Source organism: Macaca nemestrina, chromosome 10, assembly GCF_043159975.1.
Source record: "Macaca nemestrina isolate mMacNem1 chromosome 10, mMacNem.hap1, whole genome shotgun sequence".
Lineage (NCBI taxonomy): Eukaryota > Metazoa > Chordata > Mammalia > Primates > Cercopithecidae > Macaca > Macaca nemestrina.
The window spans coordinates 2,410,180-2,430,086 of record NC_092134.1 but is presented as its reverse complement, the minus strand read 5'-3'; the positions used below and the strand labels follow the sequence as shown (position 1 = coordinate 2,430,086).

The window sequence follows — 19,907 nt, the reverse complement described above, 5'->3', positions numbered from 1 at the left end:
CATATTCCCCTTTAGCTTTTTCTACATGTTTCAACACTTATACAAATAGAAGCACTTTTATTTTACTTTAAGTTCTTGGATACATGTACAGAACGTGCAGGTTTGTCACACAGGTATACATGTGCCATGGTGGTTTGCAGCACCTAACAGCCTGTCATCTAGGTTTTAAGCCCCACATGCATTAGGTATTTGCCCTAATGCTCTCCCTCCCCTTACCCCCACCCCCTGAAGTAGAAGCACATTTGCACAGATTCTAGAGTAATGTACACAGGTGGCATGGACAAATGTGTTCCCTGCAGTAGTGCTGATAATAATTAGGCATGGTTAGGGCACAGTTAGTTCACTGTTGTCATCTGTGTGTGCATCTACTTAGTGCACAATTGTTCATCAACAGCAGTAAGTGCCTTCAGCAGGCATCAGCCGCCTCCCATAACCTCTGAGCACTCAACTCCTTGCACACCAACCTGGTTACCACCAACACCTGCATTTCTGTGCCTGGGGGCTCAGTCTAGCTGAGACCCAAGCCTGGCCTACATGCAGGGCAAGCAAGACATGCTGGAGCCTCCATGCACCTGCAAGGCTGCCTCAGCCAAGTGAAGAGTACTGGTAGATCAATACCCCAGCTCCCTCATCCCTCAAGCAGATAATCCCACAGCGTACATTGCAAAATCTCCCAGAGGTTCCACAGCAGGACTGAGCCCCCATCACCCACAGTGGCAACTGGCTGGATAACACACACCTATTACCGACTTCCTGCCCTTCCCTGTCTCACTTCCATACTCCCCTCCCAAAATTTCACCACCCCGTGAGTCACTTTTACTGGAATCCTTACCCTGGGCTTGCTCTGGGAGAGCCCAGGCTGAGATACTCAGGATAGCTACACTGCTGGGTGATACACAGCGATTTACAAGGCTGAGGTCGGGTGCCAATGTACTCATAGGAAATAACAGGCAAAGGTCTCTAAGAAATGTTCTGGAAATGGAAAATACGAATCTGCAGAAAAATAGTTTTGTTTAAAGCACATACAAAATTCTAGGATAGAGTTTCACGTATGTTTGGAAGGACCAAATTGATGACAGTGGTTAGCTTGGTAGAAGAGTCAAGATACATGAGATTTTACAATATATAAATTTAGTACGGAAGTAATGAAAAAAGTTGCAGGGCAGATTATGTGTGTACTTGGACATGCACACATAGAATTGTGTATCCACGTCCACTTTCGTCGATGCACCTGCCTCTGTTTTACATCAAGACATTGCGTGTGTGTGTGTGTATGTTTGTGGATGCATGGGAAAAGGTCTGAATTCTGAAAAGAAACACCAAACTCTTAATAATGATCGCCAATGGGAATTAGGAACGGGAACTATTTACTGGGGGACTTTAATGTTTTACTTTATACATCTCTGTGAGATGTGACTTTTTTGGTGAGCATCTGCTACCCTTCAAATCTGACAAGGTAAAATAATTTTGTTTTTTACTTTACTGTACTGATTTAATTCACTTTAACTAGGATTATATTTGGGTTTCTTTGAGACAGAGTCTTGCTCTGTTGCCCAGAATTGAGTGCAGTGGCACTATCTCAGCTCACTGCAACCTCGGCCTCCTGAGTTCAAGCAATTCTCCTGCCTCAGCCTCCCGAGTAGTTGGGATTACAGGTGCACGACTCCACGCCCAGCTAATTTTTGTGTTTTTAGTAGAGCCGGGGTTTCACCATGTTGGCCAGGCTGGTCTCAAGCTCCTGACCTCGTGATTCGCCCATCTTGGCCTCCCAAAGTCCTGAGATTACAGATGTGAGCCACCACGCCAGTTGATGTATCTGGGTTTCTTAAATTGATACATAATAGATGGACATATTATTGAGGTACATGTGATATTTTGATACACCCATATAATGTGTGAAAGTCAAATCAGGGTAATTAGGATATCTATTACATTAAACATTAATCTTTTTATGCTAGGCATGTTCAAATTATTCTCTTGCAGCAATTTTGAAATGAGCATAACTTTAAAGCTGCTCACACATACTCAGCTCCTGTGAAAGTTGTTAACTTTTCCAACTTGGATCTGTGAATACACATCTTAATATGTTTTATTGACATAGAGGGGCGCTGAGACCTGTCTGGATGGAGGGAAACGACGGAGCTGTTGAGAATGGTCATTGTGGATTTAGACAGGAAATGCTGCCTTTGGAGAGATTAAAATGTAGCAGCCACTGAGGTGTGCTTCAGGCAGCTCTAACTTCCTCCAGACTGGAGCTACTCTCAGAGAGCCTCCTCTTCCAAGTCAAACATGCAGCCCATCTCAGACTCACGAACTAGACCCACTCTTTCACACCGTCATGAGGACCTATTTTCTAATCGCCCTCCCTTCATGGAGAAATAATTCAAACATTCCATTCCCTTCTAGAGTGAGAACAAGAGCTAAATTTAAATGCAATAGCTTAATGATGCATCTGCAATTCCAAGCAGCCAACAATCTATCAAAAAAAGACCAGCTCGTTCCAAATATAGGAAAGACTCATACACACATACATCACTCCACTCTAGCTTCCAGCCCCAGAATGACCAAAATTTAAAAATATCAAAAAGGTAATAAGCCCTCAAAATAATCTGCTTGTGATCCCTAGGAGAACAGATTGGCTTCTGCATCCCATAGGCCAAGTGTCATAAATGCACCGGAAAAAAATTACAATAACCCACAGCACTCAGTTGAAACACACTCTTTGAAAGTGTTCTTCATGATACTATTTGTCTTTTTAGGGCATACAGATAAAGATATTGTCATAAATTATATTCATTGAAGAAACTGATACCATTATGTTAATAATGAAAACAAAAGGGCTTTGAAATATTTTTCAGGAATCTGACCCACCTCCAATGAGGCTGCCTTTACTATTAAGTGATAATTAGTGGTTCTATTGTAATGAGAAACAAATGATTGCCGAGTGTATATCCTGCATTGGAAACAGTTAAGTTTCACATCAGACCTTCTCTGCCTTCTTCTATGGAAAATGAATGCATAAAATAGGAATCAGAGGACTGGGTGTGGATTTAGGTCTACCGAACACATACTGGCCAGATCCATTACCACCATTATCATGATGACTACAGCCAGCATCACCATCAGCTCCTCTGTTGCCATGACTACCGCCGGCATCATCACCATCTCCTCTGTTGCCATGACCACCACCACCAAAATCATCACCATCTCTTCCATCTCCATGACTACCACCAGCATCACCATTATGTCCTCCATCACCATGACTACTGACATCACCACCATCTCCTCCATCACCACAACTACCGCCGGCATCACCACCATCTCCTCCATCACCACAACTACCACCAAAATCATCACCATCCTCCCTCACCATGACTGCCAAAATCATCACCATCTCCTCCATCACAACTACCACATCATCACATCTCCTCCATCACCATGACTACCGCCAGCATCACCACCATCTTCTCCATCACCATGACTACCATCAAAATCACAATCTCCTCCATCACAACTACCGCATCATCACATCTCCTCTGTCACCACGACTACCACCAGCATCACCACCATCTTCTCCATCACCATGACTACCACCAAAATCATCACCATCTCCTCCATCACGACTACCGCCAGCATCACCACCATCTGCTCCATCACTACAACTACCAAAATCATCACCATCTCCTCTATCACGACTACCACCAGCATCACCACCATCTATCTCCTCCATCACCATGACTACCCCCAAAATCATCACCATCTCCTCCACCACCACAACACCAGCATCACCATCTCCTCGATCACCACATCTAGCACCAGCATCATCACCATCTCCTCCATCACCACAACTACTGCCAACATCATCACCATCTCCTCTGTCACCAGGACTACTGCCAGCATCATCACCATCTCCTCCACCACCACCATGCTTACTGGAATCTGAGACTCAGACTCATTTGCCAAGCCCAAGCAGGGGCACCAAAGGTCCAGCTGGTTCACCTTCTGCTGCACGATCAAATGCAGATGGAACAGTCAGTGCCACCAGTGCCGAGCTGGCCATTTCAGGGTTGAAAATCTTTGATAACAGCAGCTGTTATTCTTACTACCCAAGATTGTCTCATGATTACACAGGGTGAACTATTGCCCTGAGTTCAGATCACACCTCTGCACGGGAAATCTCAAACCAAACATTTCACAAGGAATGAAGAAACCAGCCTAGAGTTCTCTCCTGAACACTGAAACTGACTGTCGAACTGTGGATTTTTCCCTGTATTTAGGTGTCAGTCGGGTAACTCAAACTCAAAACTGGGCTTCAGCGCAAACCTGGATATGAATCTCCCCACACTTCTACTGCTCTCTCAGTCTTTTTCATCTTAGGAAATGGTCTTCCCCTTCCGCCATGTGCCCCAGACCAAAAATATGAAGGCCATTCTTGTCACACCCCCTTACACTCCCTCTCAGCCCAGTCTATCACAATGGCTAGCAGGTCCTGCTGCCCAGATACATCCAGGACCTCTCCAATGACCCTCACGTCCACTACCATCCTGGTGCAGGCCTGTAGGCCGCCCTTGCCAGTCATGTGGACTACATGGTCGCTGCCTAATCCTCTTTGCTCCCATGCTTACCTCCACCTCCGTTCAGAACTGGGAGCGATCTTATTAAAATAAAAATTGGATCATGTCACTCTCCACCTAAAATCAATCACTACTGTCTGGCCATTGTTCTTCAGATTTAGAATCAATACCCTAGCACAGCCAGCCCTAAGGTCCTGAATGAACTGCCCTGTCCACCTGTCCCATCTGTGCTCCAGACACCCAGATTTTCAGGCATCAAGTTCTTTCTTGCCTCAGGGCCTTTGCACAGCTGTTCCCCATGATGTTCCTCTCTCTGTGAGGGTAAGGACCACATCTGCTCTGTTTACCACTCTCCCGGCCCGCGGGATAGTCGAAGCAGGCCCTGGAGGAGGGGGTGGGAATTTGGGGAACAAGAGATACGAGAAATGGAGACAAGACAGTGCTCTGATCAAGTCTTCTTTAATGGCAGTAATGCAGTGCCTTATATACACTTGGAGGGAAAGGGGTTGGGCCAGAGGCGGAGATGATCTCATCGCAGAGGGCGTGACCAAGTAGGTATTGGTTTCTCTGGTCGAACGTCATGTTGCACCTGCGCTGTCAGGTAGTAATTTTCGCGGGCGCGGGAAAAATAGGTGAAGAAGAAGCAGGAAGAGCGCCATCTTTTATGAGGTATTAATACAGGGAAAAAAGGCAAAGATAGGGAGAAGGTGTGGGGTGGAAACGAACATAGCTCAGGCGTCTTCAATCGTCAGCTACTACTCGCTATGGCCGGGGCGTGCAGCTCCGGACATACCACTCCTTCCTCTTAACTAGGGGACATACGCTTGGCACCCGATAAATACGCCTCAAATAAATCAGCAAACTGTGAAAGAACAGACACAGCTCCTAACTGACACAGAGGAATACTGCTTCTGAGAAAAGAAAGGACAACTTACCACAAAGTTCCTCTGCTGAGTTCCTGGTCTCAGGACAGGAAGTGGGAAATTTCCCCAGGGGTCTCCCAAAGCTTGGGTCTGGTCGAATGTGGCCTCAGCACCTGCAGGCTTCAGGTGTGGCGGGTCATTTCCAAGCTGCAGGAAGAAGCAGACACAATCTTCTGTCACCAAAGAATGACTCGCAGATTTGTCTGTCTGCCTCCTTCACCTTCCTTGATGCCTAAGAGCCACAGAGAGGCAGGAATTCTGCTGCCATTTTCCAGTTCAGAACGCTGAGGGCTGAGTGAAGCACAGATTTGAAACTGAACTCATGGTCCTCCCAGCCTGAGATTTTTCTTTCCCTGCAACCGAATTTCCTGGTATAGAACAATGCAACGATACAACACAGCCATTGACACGAAGCTTTCATGACTCCTTGAGTAGACTGTCATGTTCCTGAATTTGCCAAGAGAAATGCACTTAGGGCTAATTATCCAGGTTAGACAGATGATAGCAAGGGACAGAATTGAGGGAACAGGTCAGTATCTGGGCATGCACTGAACATATCCTTAATTATCAAGACGAGACTGATGTCCAGCCGATGACAGAAAGAGTTATTATAGGTCAAATTAATAAAAATCAATATAAAAACCAACAAGCATGCTACACAGAGTAAACTCTTAAGGAATTCACATCTTGGCCATCAAATATTCAAAACCAAAAACTCCTCTATATCAGTAGACCTTCGTGTTGACATACACAATCAAAATATCAGAAATTTCTTTACTTCTATTTTGTTAAAAAGAGTCATTGACCTGCTCAGAATCACAGAATAAGATGATAAATTGAATTAACTTAGGTTTTATTAAAAGGCTTGCTAGTATCCTGTGTCCATATGAACCAGCAGGAGTGAAAGGAAGGATGAAAAGCAAGTGAGGCTTTATCCTAGAACTTGGAGCTGAAAAACCATCTGTATGGCCAAAATTCAATTTATTTCCATTTAGCAAACATGTTCTGAGCGCCTGCAAAGTTCCTGACAGCTGTTCGGCCCAAGCATGAGTAAGATCGAGGCCTTCCAGGACTCTCCGTCTGACGGGGAATACCAGAACAGGCATGCACAATGTTAGTTCAAGCTGGAATTCAGTAAGATTTAGAATTTTGTGCACGGGATCTGTGAGGGAAAGACATCTAGGCAGGAGACTGAAGTTTATTTTCTAGAGATGTTTAATGAGGGAGCTCAGGACTCACATGCAGCAGGCAGAGGTCATAATAGCCAAGTGCTATTATATTGAAAATAAATTAGACAGTCCGCCTGTGGATACCCCTCCCCAGATCCAATGCATTAAGCAGGTAGGTGGATGCTACCCCACACCACTCTCAACCTAGGCAGGAGACTGGAAATATTTTGGTAGAAAACTACAACCCAAGAGCAAAGACCGTGTTTGACATTAGGAGCTTCTACAACAAAATGTGTTCGACTCCCTCGCAGCTAGCCTGGAGTGAGCTCACCACTGACTTCCCCCAACCTGTCAAGACTATGCTCCAAAAGCAGTCAACCAAGGGGTAAGCTTCATTTTAAAAACCTCTAACACGGAAGAGTAAAAGAACGTAACGATAAAACCCAGAAGACAGAGAGATCATCCAGGCGACCAAACAAGGAAAAAAAAAAAAAAGCAATAAGTTTAACAAGTATCTTCAGAAAGCATGTAAAAGTCAAGAACAAGATGCTAAAAAGGCCAATGAAGGACAAAAATAACTCCTGTGAATGCAAAAGATAGTTGCTGAAATAAAAATTTTAATGGCAGATTTGGATGATAAAAGAAATCTCCCAAAGTGCTAGAAAATATTAAAGAAAAAAAAGAGACTATCAATCCAGGAGGTCGAACTTTTACCAGTAAGGTTTCCAGAAAGAGAATAATAACAATCAGTTGACTGATTCCCAGCCAACTACAGAAAGAGTTATTATCGGTCAAGTTAATTAATAAAATTAATATAAAAACCAACAAGCATACTACGCATAAACTCTTCGGGAATTCTCATCTGGGCCACCAAATATTTAAAAACAAAAATTCCTATATATATCAGTAGACCTTCATGTTGACATAAACAACGAAAATATCAGAAATTCCTTTACTTCTGTTTTGTTAGAGTTTTTAAACTGCCCAGAATCACAATAAATTGAAAATTGTCAGAAAAACATAAGAACATGTTCTAGATTAAAGGATCTCATGAGTGCTCTGCAACATAGATGAGAACAGACCTAGGCAAAGAGTACCATGAGATTTGAGAAGGTGAATGATAAAGAGAAGGCCCTAAATACTTCCCATAACCGTTAGAAAGAAGAGGTGGAATTTTAAAAAGGAAAAGAATGGGTTAGAGCATCAGACTTCTCAGCAACAATCTTGGAAGCCAACAGAATGTCTTTAAAATTCTGATTGACTATTATTTCCAACTTAAGGTTCTATACCCAAACAAGCTGTCAGTCAAGTGTGAGGTTAGAGAAGAGAGATTACCATACATGCAAAGACTCATAAAATGTACCTCCACAGCGTGTTCTTTCTTAGGAAATGTCTGCTGCAGCAAAACAAGTGAAAAAAAAAAGATAAAAGGTAAAGCCATGGAATCCAGGAAACAACAAATCCTACCTTAAACGGGGATAGAGAAGAATTCCAAGGTGACAGCTGAGCCTTAGCTCTCAAGAGCAATCGGTTTGAAACAAGACAACAAAGAGCTTTAGAAATAAAGAATCTAGAGAAAAGAGAGACTCAAGAAAAGCTTTTGATATCAGAAAGAACTGGAGAAGAGTTTTTAATATGTGGATTGCAAATGGCACAATTGAAAATCAAGCTATTAATAACTCCAGGAAAACTAAAAAGCCATACAATGAAAGAAATGTAATCACAGTCACTAATTGGTGCCACCATTAACAATATATACACAATAGCAATGTAACAACTAAGCATTCACTTAAATAAAGTAGCAATTTAACTATGTGTATAGATTGGGGGAGGAAAACTAAGATAACCAAATCTTCATTTACCACAGAGCTTCTCAACCTCAGCAGTGTGACATCTGGGGCAGAGAATTCTCCCTTGTGCAGGCTGTCCTGTGCACTATGGGGTGGTCAGCAGCATCCCTGCCAGTAGCAACCAGAGGCCAGTAGCACACACCTTTCCCTGAATCAAGACAAACAGAAGTATCTCCCAACACCAACCCTGAAAGGCAAAACTGCCCACTCAAAGCTCTTTGAGAACCACTTATCTACCACCCCAAAAAGCGCTATTAATATTATTTACTTAGGAAAATTGGTAAGTCAAAAAAAAAGTCACAATATAGGCAATTTTTAGCATTATTTAAGAGCATCAGGAAGAAACCACTAGAAGTATTGAAAGTGGGCTCGAGGGACTGGATATGGAAAGAGACAGCACAAGAATTTTTTCACATACCTTTATACACTGGATTTTTCTAATTGTATGTGTGCACTTTCAAGTTAAAAAATACTGTTGCAGCACAAAAGAAAGCATGCTTGTGTCTAGTTTGGGAACTCACTGAAGTCTTTCTCTACAAATCTTTCTCAAAGTGAAACCTTATACTGTCACGTTAACTTATTTGATATGCCTGTGTCTTTTCTTTAAACTACATGAAAGAGCTATCACATAAAAACATTTCAAAAAATCTATACATCTTCTAAAGTCATCTGAGGTAACACCACTGGTCCACCTACTTCATTGTGGGACGATTTCAGCAAACAATAAAACGGAGATGTTTCCAACCATGACCAGATGGGCTGGATGCCAAGGAATCAAGCCAGAGACCTCCCGTGAGATCCCTGCAGGCAGAGGCACATCGTCATCATTGCCGACTACCTCCTTTTAATGCAAACCACCAAGTCCTTACCTCCACCAACACACATCCTATTCTTCTCCTCTAAGGAATCATGTTCTCTCAGAGAATAACATGAAAAAACGAGATTACAGGAAGTCACGATAATCTGCAAGTGATGTACATTTTTGTTTTCTAGTTATATTAAAGAAGAAAAAATTTTAGGTGGGGCAATGATTCCCGGCTTCTCAATGCATTTAGTGAATGTCAGTGCCCTTGGCATAGAACAAGTAAATCCATTGCTTTCTCCCCTCATCTTCCTGGGCTCCCGGGATGTGCTTTTTCAACCACCCTGTTCTCTTTGCCCTGGGGCCCCTCCTGCCCTCAACTCAGCCTGCTCAATCATTAAAGAGGCTAAGGGGCTCTAACATCTCACCAGGTTGACCGGAGAGCTTGCTAATGATTATACAGCATAAAAAACTACTCTGTATGGTTACATGTGAAATATGATAATTATTCATTCAAAAGTGGTCCAGCAAGATAAAGGATTTGTGGGGCTGTGCATAACCAACCCTAACCAGCCCACGTGAAATTGAGTACAGAGCTCGAAGACCACTTTACACAAAGTTTTAATTAACAGAGCCATTCAGGCAGAGAGGAAAACAAAAACAATGATTCATTGATGTACATTTTACCGCTGCCTTCGAATGCCAGGCAACAGAAAACACCGGCCACCTGCCCTGCCCCATAAACACGTTCATCATGGAGCACAGGATTATGCCTTCTGCCACAAGGGACGAGCACATTCTTACTATTTAATGTTAGGCACAGACGCAGTTCATTTCACCTGTTTACTACAAGTTCCTCGCTACATAGAACACATAAAAAAAGGACCCCCCAGGTCTTAAGCCAGAGTCAGCACCCTCACATTTTTGCTGTATATTTCAACTAACAGTGGACTTACATGAAATTAAAATGCTACAATTATATCCATTGTCTGATTATATTCATTCTCTAAAGGGTGTTCAACTTCATCTCATCATTTGAGCTCAAAGAGTTGAAAATGCTGCACAAAAATCGAAAAAAGAGGAGGAATTTCCACTTGAGATTTCCCCTTACAACTTTGAATACATGCTATTTCTAATGCCAGTTCTGTGATGCTTAAACTAGCAAAACCAAACTGTTTCCACCAGAACGGTGAATTCCTGAGGGAGGAAAGTTGGAGGGACAAATAACGGAACACCCAGCCCTTGCCTTTCCTCCTGAGCCCCATCTCAGCGTGAGTGTCCTGCCCACAGCCTACCCAAACGGACCCTCGGGACCAAAGGTCTTTTTTAGCCTGATACAGGGCCTGAGGACGGATTTGGAAAGGAATATCCCCAGGGTAGTAACAGTGATTTGAGCCACAATTAAGACCCAAAGGTTTAGAAACCAGGGGTTATCACAACCCCCGCCACCCTCCCATCCCCCGAGTCTGGAAATGCCTCTTCCCACCTCTCAGTCCAGAGAACAGCCCTTGCTCTACAGCCCACAGCCTAGAAAGAGATCAATTTCCCGTCTGTGTCTAAGCTGTATCTCATTAACCCATCGGGCTCTTTCCCCAGCCCCAAAAGCAGGTACTTACAAGGCACCGGAGATCAGTGGTCTAGTGGACCAGACAGACTGGTCCAGGCGTCCCCGCCAGCCCCCCTTCCTGTCCCCGTGGACGCCAGCCTTTCTGAGCCTCGGATGTTTGTGCTCAGCACCCGGCTGGAAGGCTATTTACTTATTCATGGGCTGCCCGAGCCGGCCAGGAACTGCTTTGTGTCAGCTGAATAGGATGGTAATTCAATCTACGAATGGGAGCCGCTGGCACACAGCGCGCCCGTCATAATGAGTCATGGGGGGGACAAGTGCCCGGTGTTCAGAGCCACTGGGAACCTGTCCTTCGACAATGAGCTGTGTCACAAGACACCACCTTCCCTTCCTCAGTCGCTCTCTTCCCCCCCGAATCTCCCCACCCCAGATCAACTCTCCTGGAGATGCATGACACAGAATTACATATCCTTGGGAGCGGAGACGGGAAGGCGGGAAATGCCACCTGTTCTCTTGAGCTGTATACACGGAGAGAGGAGAAAGAATTGTTGGGAAGGAATCTGAAGCAAGAAACGTGGAGTGAGGAAGCGAGAGGAAAAGTTCACCTGCACCAGGAGTGCTCAGGTTTAATGTTTTCTACGCCCTATCTCACGAACTCCTCATCAAAGCCTTTGGAGCAAATGAACGATTAGCTTCAGGCAGGTTAACAATCACACCCAAAGTCTCTGACTGGGGGTCTTTGAGCCCTGGTCTATCTCACACCACAAGCCATATGTTGCCTTTGGTCCAGCAGGTCACAGCATCCAATCCAGAGAAACCTGCCTCTCTTTAAAGATGACTTTTTTTTTTTAGACACGGTCTCACTCTGTCACCTGAGCTGAAGCACAGTGGCGCGATCTCAGCGCACTGCAGTCTCGACCTCCCAGCCTCAAGCTATTCTCCCACCTCAGCCTCCCAAGTAGCTGAGGCTACCGGTGCTCGCCACCATGCCTGGCTAATTAAAAAAAATTTTTCTTTGAGAGATGGGATCTCACTGTGTTGCCCAGGCTGATCTCGAACACCTGAGCTCAAGTAATCCGCCCACTTCAGCTTCCCAACGTGCTGGGATTACAGGCCTGAGCCACTGCACCCGGCTGACTCTACCTGTAAACAAATCACTTTCTGTTTCCGATAACAGGGTCTCCAGCACATTAATTAAAATAACAGAATCCAGAGCACAAGAAAAAGTGAGCTGAGATTCAGAGATGAGAAGACCCCAGCCGGGTGACAGATCCCAGCTCCCCCTACCCCGGGGGCCACACAGGACGGAACCCATCCTCTCTCCGTTCCCGTCCCGGCTGCTGCTCATGCCTGTGTTCATTGTTTCTTGAGAATTAAGGACATGCCTTCCATCAGATTGCTTTGTTCCAGCCTCAGGAAGCTCAGCAGTTCATTTTCTCCACACCCACTGCATGGGCTGATGGTCACTGCTGTAGAAAAACCATAAGCCAGGCGGGCCAGTGCCTGGACCTACCTCTGTCCCCATTAGACAGTCAGCTCCAGGAGGGGAGGGACCCTGCTCATCGTATTCTAAGAACCCAGGAGAACATCCGGCCAAAGGAGCTACTGAAACACTTGCTGAGATGCCGAAGGAGTGAAGGGTTCAACCTCTCTGTTGCCTTCCCATATGTAGCAGTGAGGGTAGGCTGGACTCTGCTGTGGTTACAAATAATTCTGATTACAGTGGCTTAAGATCACCTGGGTGCATTGGTGGCACCTGCGCTGTGTCTGCAGCTCTGCTCCAATCATCCCCACCTGGGACGCAGGCTGACGGAATGGCCACCACCCAGGTCACTGCACATCGGCGGGAAGGAGAAGCTCGAGGCGATACTGCTGGCATTGAATGCTGCACCCCAAAACATTGGGGATTTCTGTGCTCTGGACACCAATTCGTGACTCACATGTTATTCATCCAATGTTATCTCATTCTAGCAACTGCTGCTGTTTCCATGCATCATGCACAGGCCCGGATGGAAAAATGGGGCCCAGTGGTGCAGTCCCACCTAATATCTGAAAGGGACCTGATGAATGCCCACACGTTTTCATGTCCTTCCAACCCTTCCCCGCTCTACATTCCAGCTTCTGACTTCACTCTCCTGCATTCTCCTACCGGACCCCCTACATCCACTCCACCACCCCCTGCTGTCTTCTCCACACAGCTGACTTGCTAAACGGAAATCTCTGTCCCTCCCCTGTTAAAGTCCCTCTGCCTTCCGGCCTCGGAGTGAAGGTTACCATGCCACTCATGACCTGGTTCCACTAAGCCCTCAAGGTTCATCTCTTGCCACCACCCTCCCTTTCCACGCTTTATGATGAACTACTCCTTCCAAGATCTCAAACGGAGCCTTTGGCCTTTCTTGGTCAGACTCACACTTGCTGTCCCCCAGCGAGACTGGTCTACCCTCCTTGTCCCGACACACAGCTGCCTCTATTGTCTTTCAGGCAGATGTCACTTCGCCCAGGAAGCCCTCCCTCTAAGACCCTTCATCTGTGTTCTCATGGAATCTTTCCTCCCTAGCGGTGCCCTCAAGCACCAGAGATTCCTAATTTCCTAACTACCTATTGGTGGTCTTCACAAAACTAGGACCAAGTGGAGATGAGTGGTTGTATTTGTCTTATTTACCAGCTGGTTCTGTGCAGGTGCCAGGACCCCAGCGTTGCTTCTTACCAGCTGAATCACCTTGAACGTTCATTAGACCTCACTGAACCTCAACTGACTCAGCTGTGAAGTAGGTAAAATAGTATCACCTAATCCAAGGGCTTCTTGAATGGACTAGATGAGGTAATAACCACATAGCTCTTAGCCCAGTGTTGGGCATGTGCCAGATACTCGCACACTATAGAAGAAATGAATGGGTGGGGAAATGAGTGAACACTAACCTATCATCCAGCTCCATGACATGAGCCCAGCAAGGGAGGAATGTTAGCCTGGCGTTACAGAGAGTTTGGGTGTGGAGTCAGCACTGCAGAGAGCAGCACTGAGCTATGAGGAGAAACCAAGACCTGACAGCATTACTGAAGCCCCTGGATCAAGCCGTAACTGAAGCTGGATTACAGCTGGGTTTTTCAGTTGTGTTTCAACACATTCCCTTTTAGGATTAAGTCAGTGTAATTAGGTTTTCTGCCACTTTTAGTAAAAGCCCAAACCAATACACACCTAGTAGTGTTGTGGGGACAGTGTCTTGTCACCTTGTTCTGGGTATGGAACAGCAGAGAATCATGAAGGTGTGTGTGCCATGCCTGTTCAGCACCATCTCTTTGGCTCCAGGTTGCATTCAAATGTTAAAATGGGAAAGTGTTCATAGCAGTATATACAGAAAATTCCACACTTCATAGCCATCGGATCTTTGCGCTGAGATGTTCTGCAGAGCTGCATCCTGTTTTCCTGCCTCTGCTGCCTCATCCTGTCCTCAGATCACCTCTCAGCAGAGGCTAAAGCCCCACCGCATCTCCCGACCCCATCACCATTTCAAATGCTTATCACCAGTTGACCCGGTAGAATGGGAGGCCCCGGGAGTAGAGGCCTTGTTGGTCTCACAGCCCCTCCCAGCCTAGAGCAGTGCCTGGAACGCAGGAAACACTGGATCAACACATGTCAAGTGAATGAATGAATGCATGCCTGAGACAGCACATCGGACTGGAGGATCCACAATGCTTTAGTGTAATTAGTCATGCAATTAGTGAGTCCAAGAATTAGCCCCCATTAAAGTGAAAGTAATGTAAACCAACTCTGGGAACATATAATAAGAATAATGTGATTAGAACCAAAGCTTCGAGTCACAGTTAGGGAATCCTAAAATTAATGAAAATAAAGAATTGATCAACATATCCCCTGTACTGTCTGCCGGGAGCAAAGGGATTTGTGGGACTTGGTTAGAACCAACCCTGATGCCTAACAGAATGAGGTGGAGCCACGATATCCTCGTGTAAATGTCCTTCCGGCAACAGTGTCCTCTTCCCCATTTGTTGTTTATCTAGAAACCTTCGGGCCTGGCTTGGGGTACCTTCCTGTACAGCTCATGGGAAAGGAGAGGAGGAATGTGCAGATTTCCTGGGTCCTACCGGCTTTACTGACTTTGGTTATTAAGAAGATAATATTCTGCTTGGTAAAAAAGTTACTTAGGGACTTTGGCCAATGTTTTGGCGTTGACTGTGTAGACAGTTGAGAAAATCAGGCTTCTTGCAATGCAAACTTAATGACCATGGGTTCTAGTGTCCTCTGAATCCACCCCCAGCTGCTTTGGTATAGTGGCATCACCCACATCTAGTTGCTAGAATGAGTAGGCATTGGATGAATAACTTGTGAGTCACAAAATTGGTGTCCAGAGCACAGAAATCGCCGATGTCTTGCCTTCTTGATTTCTCCAGGGTCTCCCCAGATGAACACACATTAAAGCCACCCTGTTTGGGAATAGACACCGATTAGGTTCAGCTTAGAATTACTCCCACGAGCAACCAAGGTGTCTTTCATAGGCGAATGAATGGTACATCCAGATACTGGAATAACTCAACACTTTAAAAAAATAAGTTATCAAGCCATAAAGAGACACAGAGGAGCCTTCATTGCACATCACTAAGTAAAAGAAGTCAGTCTGAAGAGGCTACAGACTGTACGATTCCAACTCTGTCGGGGGTCCCGAAGCCCCAAGCTGCGGGCCGGTAAGGGTGGCCTGTTAGGAACCGGGCCGCACAGCAGGAGGTGAACGGTGGGTGAGCGAGCAACCCCCTGAGCTCCGCCTCCTGTCAGATCATCAGGCATCAGATTCTCATAGGAGCACGAACCCTACCATGAACTGCTCATGGGAGGGATCTGGGCTGCCTGCTCCTTATGAGAATCTAACGCCTGGTGATCTGAGGTTTCATCCTGAAACCTTTCCCCCTCCCCATCCGTTGTCTTCCATGAAACTGATCCCCGGTGCCAAAAAGGCTGGAGACCACGAACTACGGCACACTGTGGAAAAGGCAAAACTATGGAAATCGTTTTAAAAAAAAAATCAGTGGTTGCCAGGAGTGAGGGGGAGGAAGGGAAAAACAGGTAGAACAGGAGGGATTTTTAGGGCGGTGGAACTACTGTGTCTGATGCTATGACAGAAACACACCTGTCAAAGCCATAGAAGGCACAAGACAAGGAGTAAACCTTAGTGTAAACTATAGACTCTAGTTAATAATAAAATATCAATATTGGATCATCAACTGAAACAAATGTACCACACTAATAATAGGGGAAACTGTGGGGTCAGGAAGAGGGGATGCTTGGGAACTCCCTGTACTCTTTGATCAGTTTTCCTGTAAACCTAAAACTGCTCTTTTAAAAATAGTCTGGCCGGGCACGGTGGCTCACGCCTGTAATCCCAGCACTTTGGGAGGCTGAGGCGGGTGGGTGACCTGAGGTCAGGAGTTCGAGACCAGCCTGGCCAACATAGCGAAACCCCAACTCTACTAAAAATACAAAAATGAGCCAGGCGTGGTGGCGGGCACCTGTAATCTCAGCTACTCGAAGGCTGAGGCAGGGGAATCATTTGAACCCAGGAGGCAGAGGTTGCATTGAGCTGAGATCGCACCATTGCACTCCAGCCTGGACAACAACAGCAAAACTCTGTCTTAAAAAAACAAAGAAAAAAAAAAAGAAGTCTATTGGCCAGGTGCAATGACTCACACCTGTAATCCCAGCACTTTGGGAGGCCAAGGCACTCCAGCCTAATAGATAGAACAAGACCCTGCCACAAAAAAAAATAAATAAAAATAAGTATTAAATTTTTTTCAAAACTGATCAAAAAGGTACCTCACCCCTTTAATTGCTGTTCTTGTGTACACAGCAAGTGTCTGCACCATTCCAGGTGAATGGATTTCCTCCTGGTCAGCAGGCTGGGCTCATTCAGATGAGTCCGAGCAGCTCAGGGGCTGGGACCACCGCATCCCCTGCTATACCCCCAGTCCCCGAATGGCACCTGGCTCATGGGACCCACACCCTAACTATAGTGTTGAATGAAATATTTTATTTCTTGTATCTCCACTTAGCTACAAATGACAGAACATTAACAGGTGAAAATTGAAAGCTGAGATAAAAACCTCCCCCAGGAAACATAGTCAGGCTGCTCCGTTCTCCAGAGATGTAAATCAATAAAATAATTCCAGAGAGCTTAAGACGCTTGGATTACTCCATAAATTCCTGGCGTGTGAAGGAGCCCTCAGCTTCCTGGCATTGCTGTTCCGGGAAGTCTAGCCCTGTGGGGACCTGGCTAGCTTTCTAGTCAGTTCTAGTTGGTTTGAATAACTGCAGACTGCACAGGTCACGCCTGTACACTCCACCCCAGCACAATGGGCATCTCACGATGTTACTCTCGATCATAGACATTTCAGCCACCGAGGAAGATGGGGAACAAACCCACCGCCTAGAACCCCCCTTCCTGCTCAAGGAAACAGCTCAGAAAACAGGACACTCCCCGGGGACAATGTGTACCTGAGCTCAGCGACGCCCTGCATTTAATTAAACACACTTACTGCTCAAGAGTAATTTCATCAGCTTAATCATCTTACATGAAAATTAATTTTGCTCCCACTAAAAGCCCTGGAACAATTATGTATGGAACCTTCCATCACAGATTAAGCTTATCTTTAGCCCAATTACTTCTTTATTTTCAAACCCAAGTTCAGTGTATCTTGCTATTTTCTAAAATAAAATTATGTCCAGAATTTCATTTTCTGTTTTAATGCTAACTATTAACACTCTTCGTGTCCGTAATCGCGGCCAACTTTTGAGAGCTTACTCTGTACTAAGCAAGGTTCAAAGCATCTTACTCAAAGTGTCCACTGAAGCTCCGAAAGAGGCCATGAGGTGGGCACCGTGATGACCCGTGCGTGTTATGAGGGAGACACCATGGCCCAGAGGGCTTCGGGCGCCTCCTGGTCCTACAGCTCAAAAGGTGAGGCGTGGGGATTGGACGTGGGCATCTGGCCCCAGGGACCACACACAACCACCGGGCTTCACCTCTGCCCCTCCTGAGCCACCCCCTAAGTTAGCGGATCAGTACAGACCAAGGGGAGAGAGGCAGCTGCTTTGGGCCACTAAGGTTTTCGAAGGAAAAATTATTCTTTTTTCAGATATGAAAGAAAAGCCTAAGTGGGCCTTTGGAAACATTAAATGGATAACTTTAATACTAGGAAACCACGGGGAACGCTGTCAACCAAAGAAAGGGCAGACATGGCCCTATTAAAGCTAACTAATGACAGCGTCACAGCCGTCCCTGCATTCAGCGCTGTGTCTGTGGATGGGCAGGAGAAACCGCAGTCTTGCCATCATTTTAACCGATTCTAACACATGCCTTGGAATGCCAGTGCAGTGCCCTACTCATAGCCTCTGGAAAGCATGCCATCATAATTACGAGACCACATGAGGGTCAGACGGTCCCAAGTCCTCTTCTGTTTGCCATTTCAAGGACAGAAAGCTAAATCACGAGCCCTGACTGCACCAGGAGGGCCAGGTCTCCCAAGGCTGGAGGAAGCCTTCGTTTCACAGTTTCACAGGCTGGATTTAGGATCGTGACTGCCGGACACTCAACCCAGCATCACAGGCTGGGTTTAGGATCGTGACTGCAGCATCTTGCCTTTCTTCTGCGTCATAATTGCCGCCCTCAATTCTTCTCTGCTAATCAGCCTCATGGGCAGAGAGCCCCTCATTAGTGCCTGGGAATTAACTGCCGTGCAAAACAGAAAAACAAACTGGGCCTATGTTGTTCCTGGAGTCCTGGGGAAGGAAGAGGTGGCCGTGCTGAGAGCACTCAGGAAAATGAGTCAGCCTCAGGGCACCTCATACCCCTGATGCATGGCTGGAGAGTAAACCAGGAGGACAGAATGGTCAACACAGCAAGAGGTGCCAAGCGTGGCTGCACCAGGCTGGGCCCCTCAAAGCCATAGGTGACAATGACAGCTGGCCAGGGCCATCCAAGGATGGGGTCATACCTCAGTGCTATACATCATTAATCCCCAACCTGACTCTATAGATAAGCCATTATCCCCATTGTACAGATGAGAAAACTGAGGCAACCAGAGGTCAAATGCTGTGTCGAAGGTCACACAATTTGTAACCAGCAGAGCCCAGAGTCAAATCCACGTCTCTGGTGCTAAAGCCATGTTTCTAACCACTGTACTCCCAGCCTCCTGCCATAAGAGCCTGAAAAATCTTTGCATTGGTACTTGGGGCTCAGGGGACGGGGTGTGGGAATCAAAGGCTGACCAGAAAGCGAAGATGGCTTCCCCTCCAGGACACCCCAAAGGATGCCCCACACTCCAGGGAGAGACCCTGGCTCTGGCTGGCACTCTGGGTTTAGTCTTTTTATTTTTATTTTTATCTTCTTTTGAGATGGAGTTTTGCTCTCATCACCCAGGCTGGAGTGCAATGGTGCAATCTTGGCTCACTGCAACCTCCACCTCCTGGGTTCAAGCGATTCTCCTGCCTCAGCCTCCTGAGTAGCTGGGATTACAGGCACATGCCACCACACCCGGCAAATTTTTGTATTTTTAGTAGAGAGGGGATTTTGCCATGTTGGTCAAGCTGGTCTTGAACTCCTGACCTCAAGTGATCTGCCCGCCTTGGCCTCCTAAAGTGCTGGGATTACAGGCAGGAGCCACCACGCCCAGGCTGGTTTTAGTCTTATAAGTCAGACTATCCGACTAGGAATAATAACCTTTATTACTTCGACAACCCACGTCAACTAACATGCATCTATCCTCTTCTAAGCACCAGGCACTGTCCGTGATGTTTTGCTTAAATTCACTCATTTAATCCTGATAGCAACAACCTTATAAGTCAAGTCCCATCATTATCTCCACTTTGGGGATGAGAAAACTAGGCTACGCATTGAAGCTCACACCAGCAGGTCACAGGTACCACGATCAGAACCAGGCCGGCTCTGAAAGGGATGCGTGGCCTCCCGGCCAGGCCACACTGCCACTCACTGAGAGAGGGGCTGGAAAGAAGGAACCT

At 46.1% G+C, this 19,907-nt stretch overlaps 1 protein-coding gene across 26 annotated transcripts in view; it reads right to left on the bottom strand.

Moving 5' to 3' along the window:
• LOC105490530 (RIMS binding protein 2) overlaps positions 1 to 19,907 on the bottom strand; it is a 404,804-nt gene that overhangs the window by 240,763 nt on the left and 144,134 nt on the right. For 20 of the 26 annotated variants that reach the window (XM_071070782.1, XM_071070781.1, XM_071070784.1 and 17 more), the window contains one exon: positions 5,510 to 5,644. The gene's annotated coding sequence lies outside the window, so the exon portion shown is untranslated. Of the gene's footprint in view, positions 1 to 5,509; positions 5,645 to 8,528; positions 8,552 to 10,934; positions 11,080 to 19,907 lie in introns of those variants that run through there. The other 6 variants (XM_071070791.1, XM_024795657.2, XM_071070790.1 and 3 more) reach the window with 3 other exon arrangements.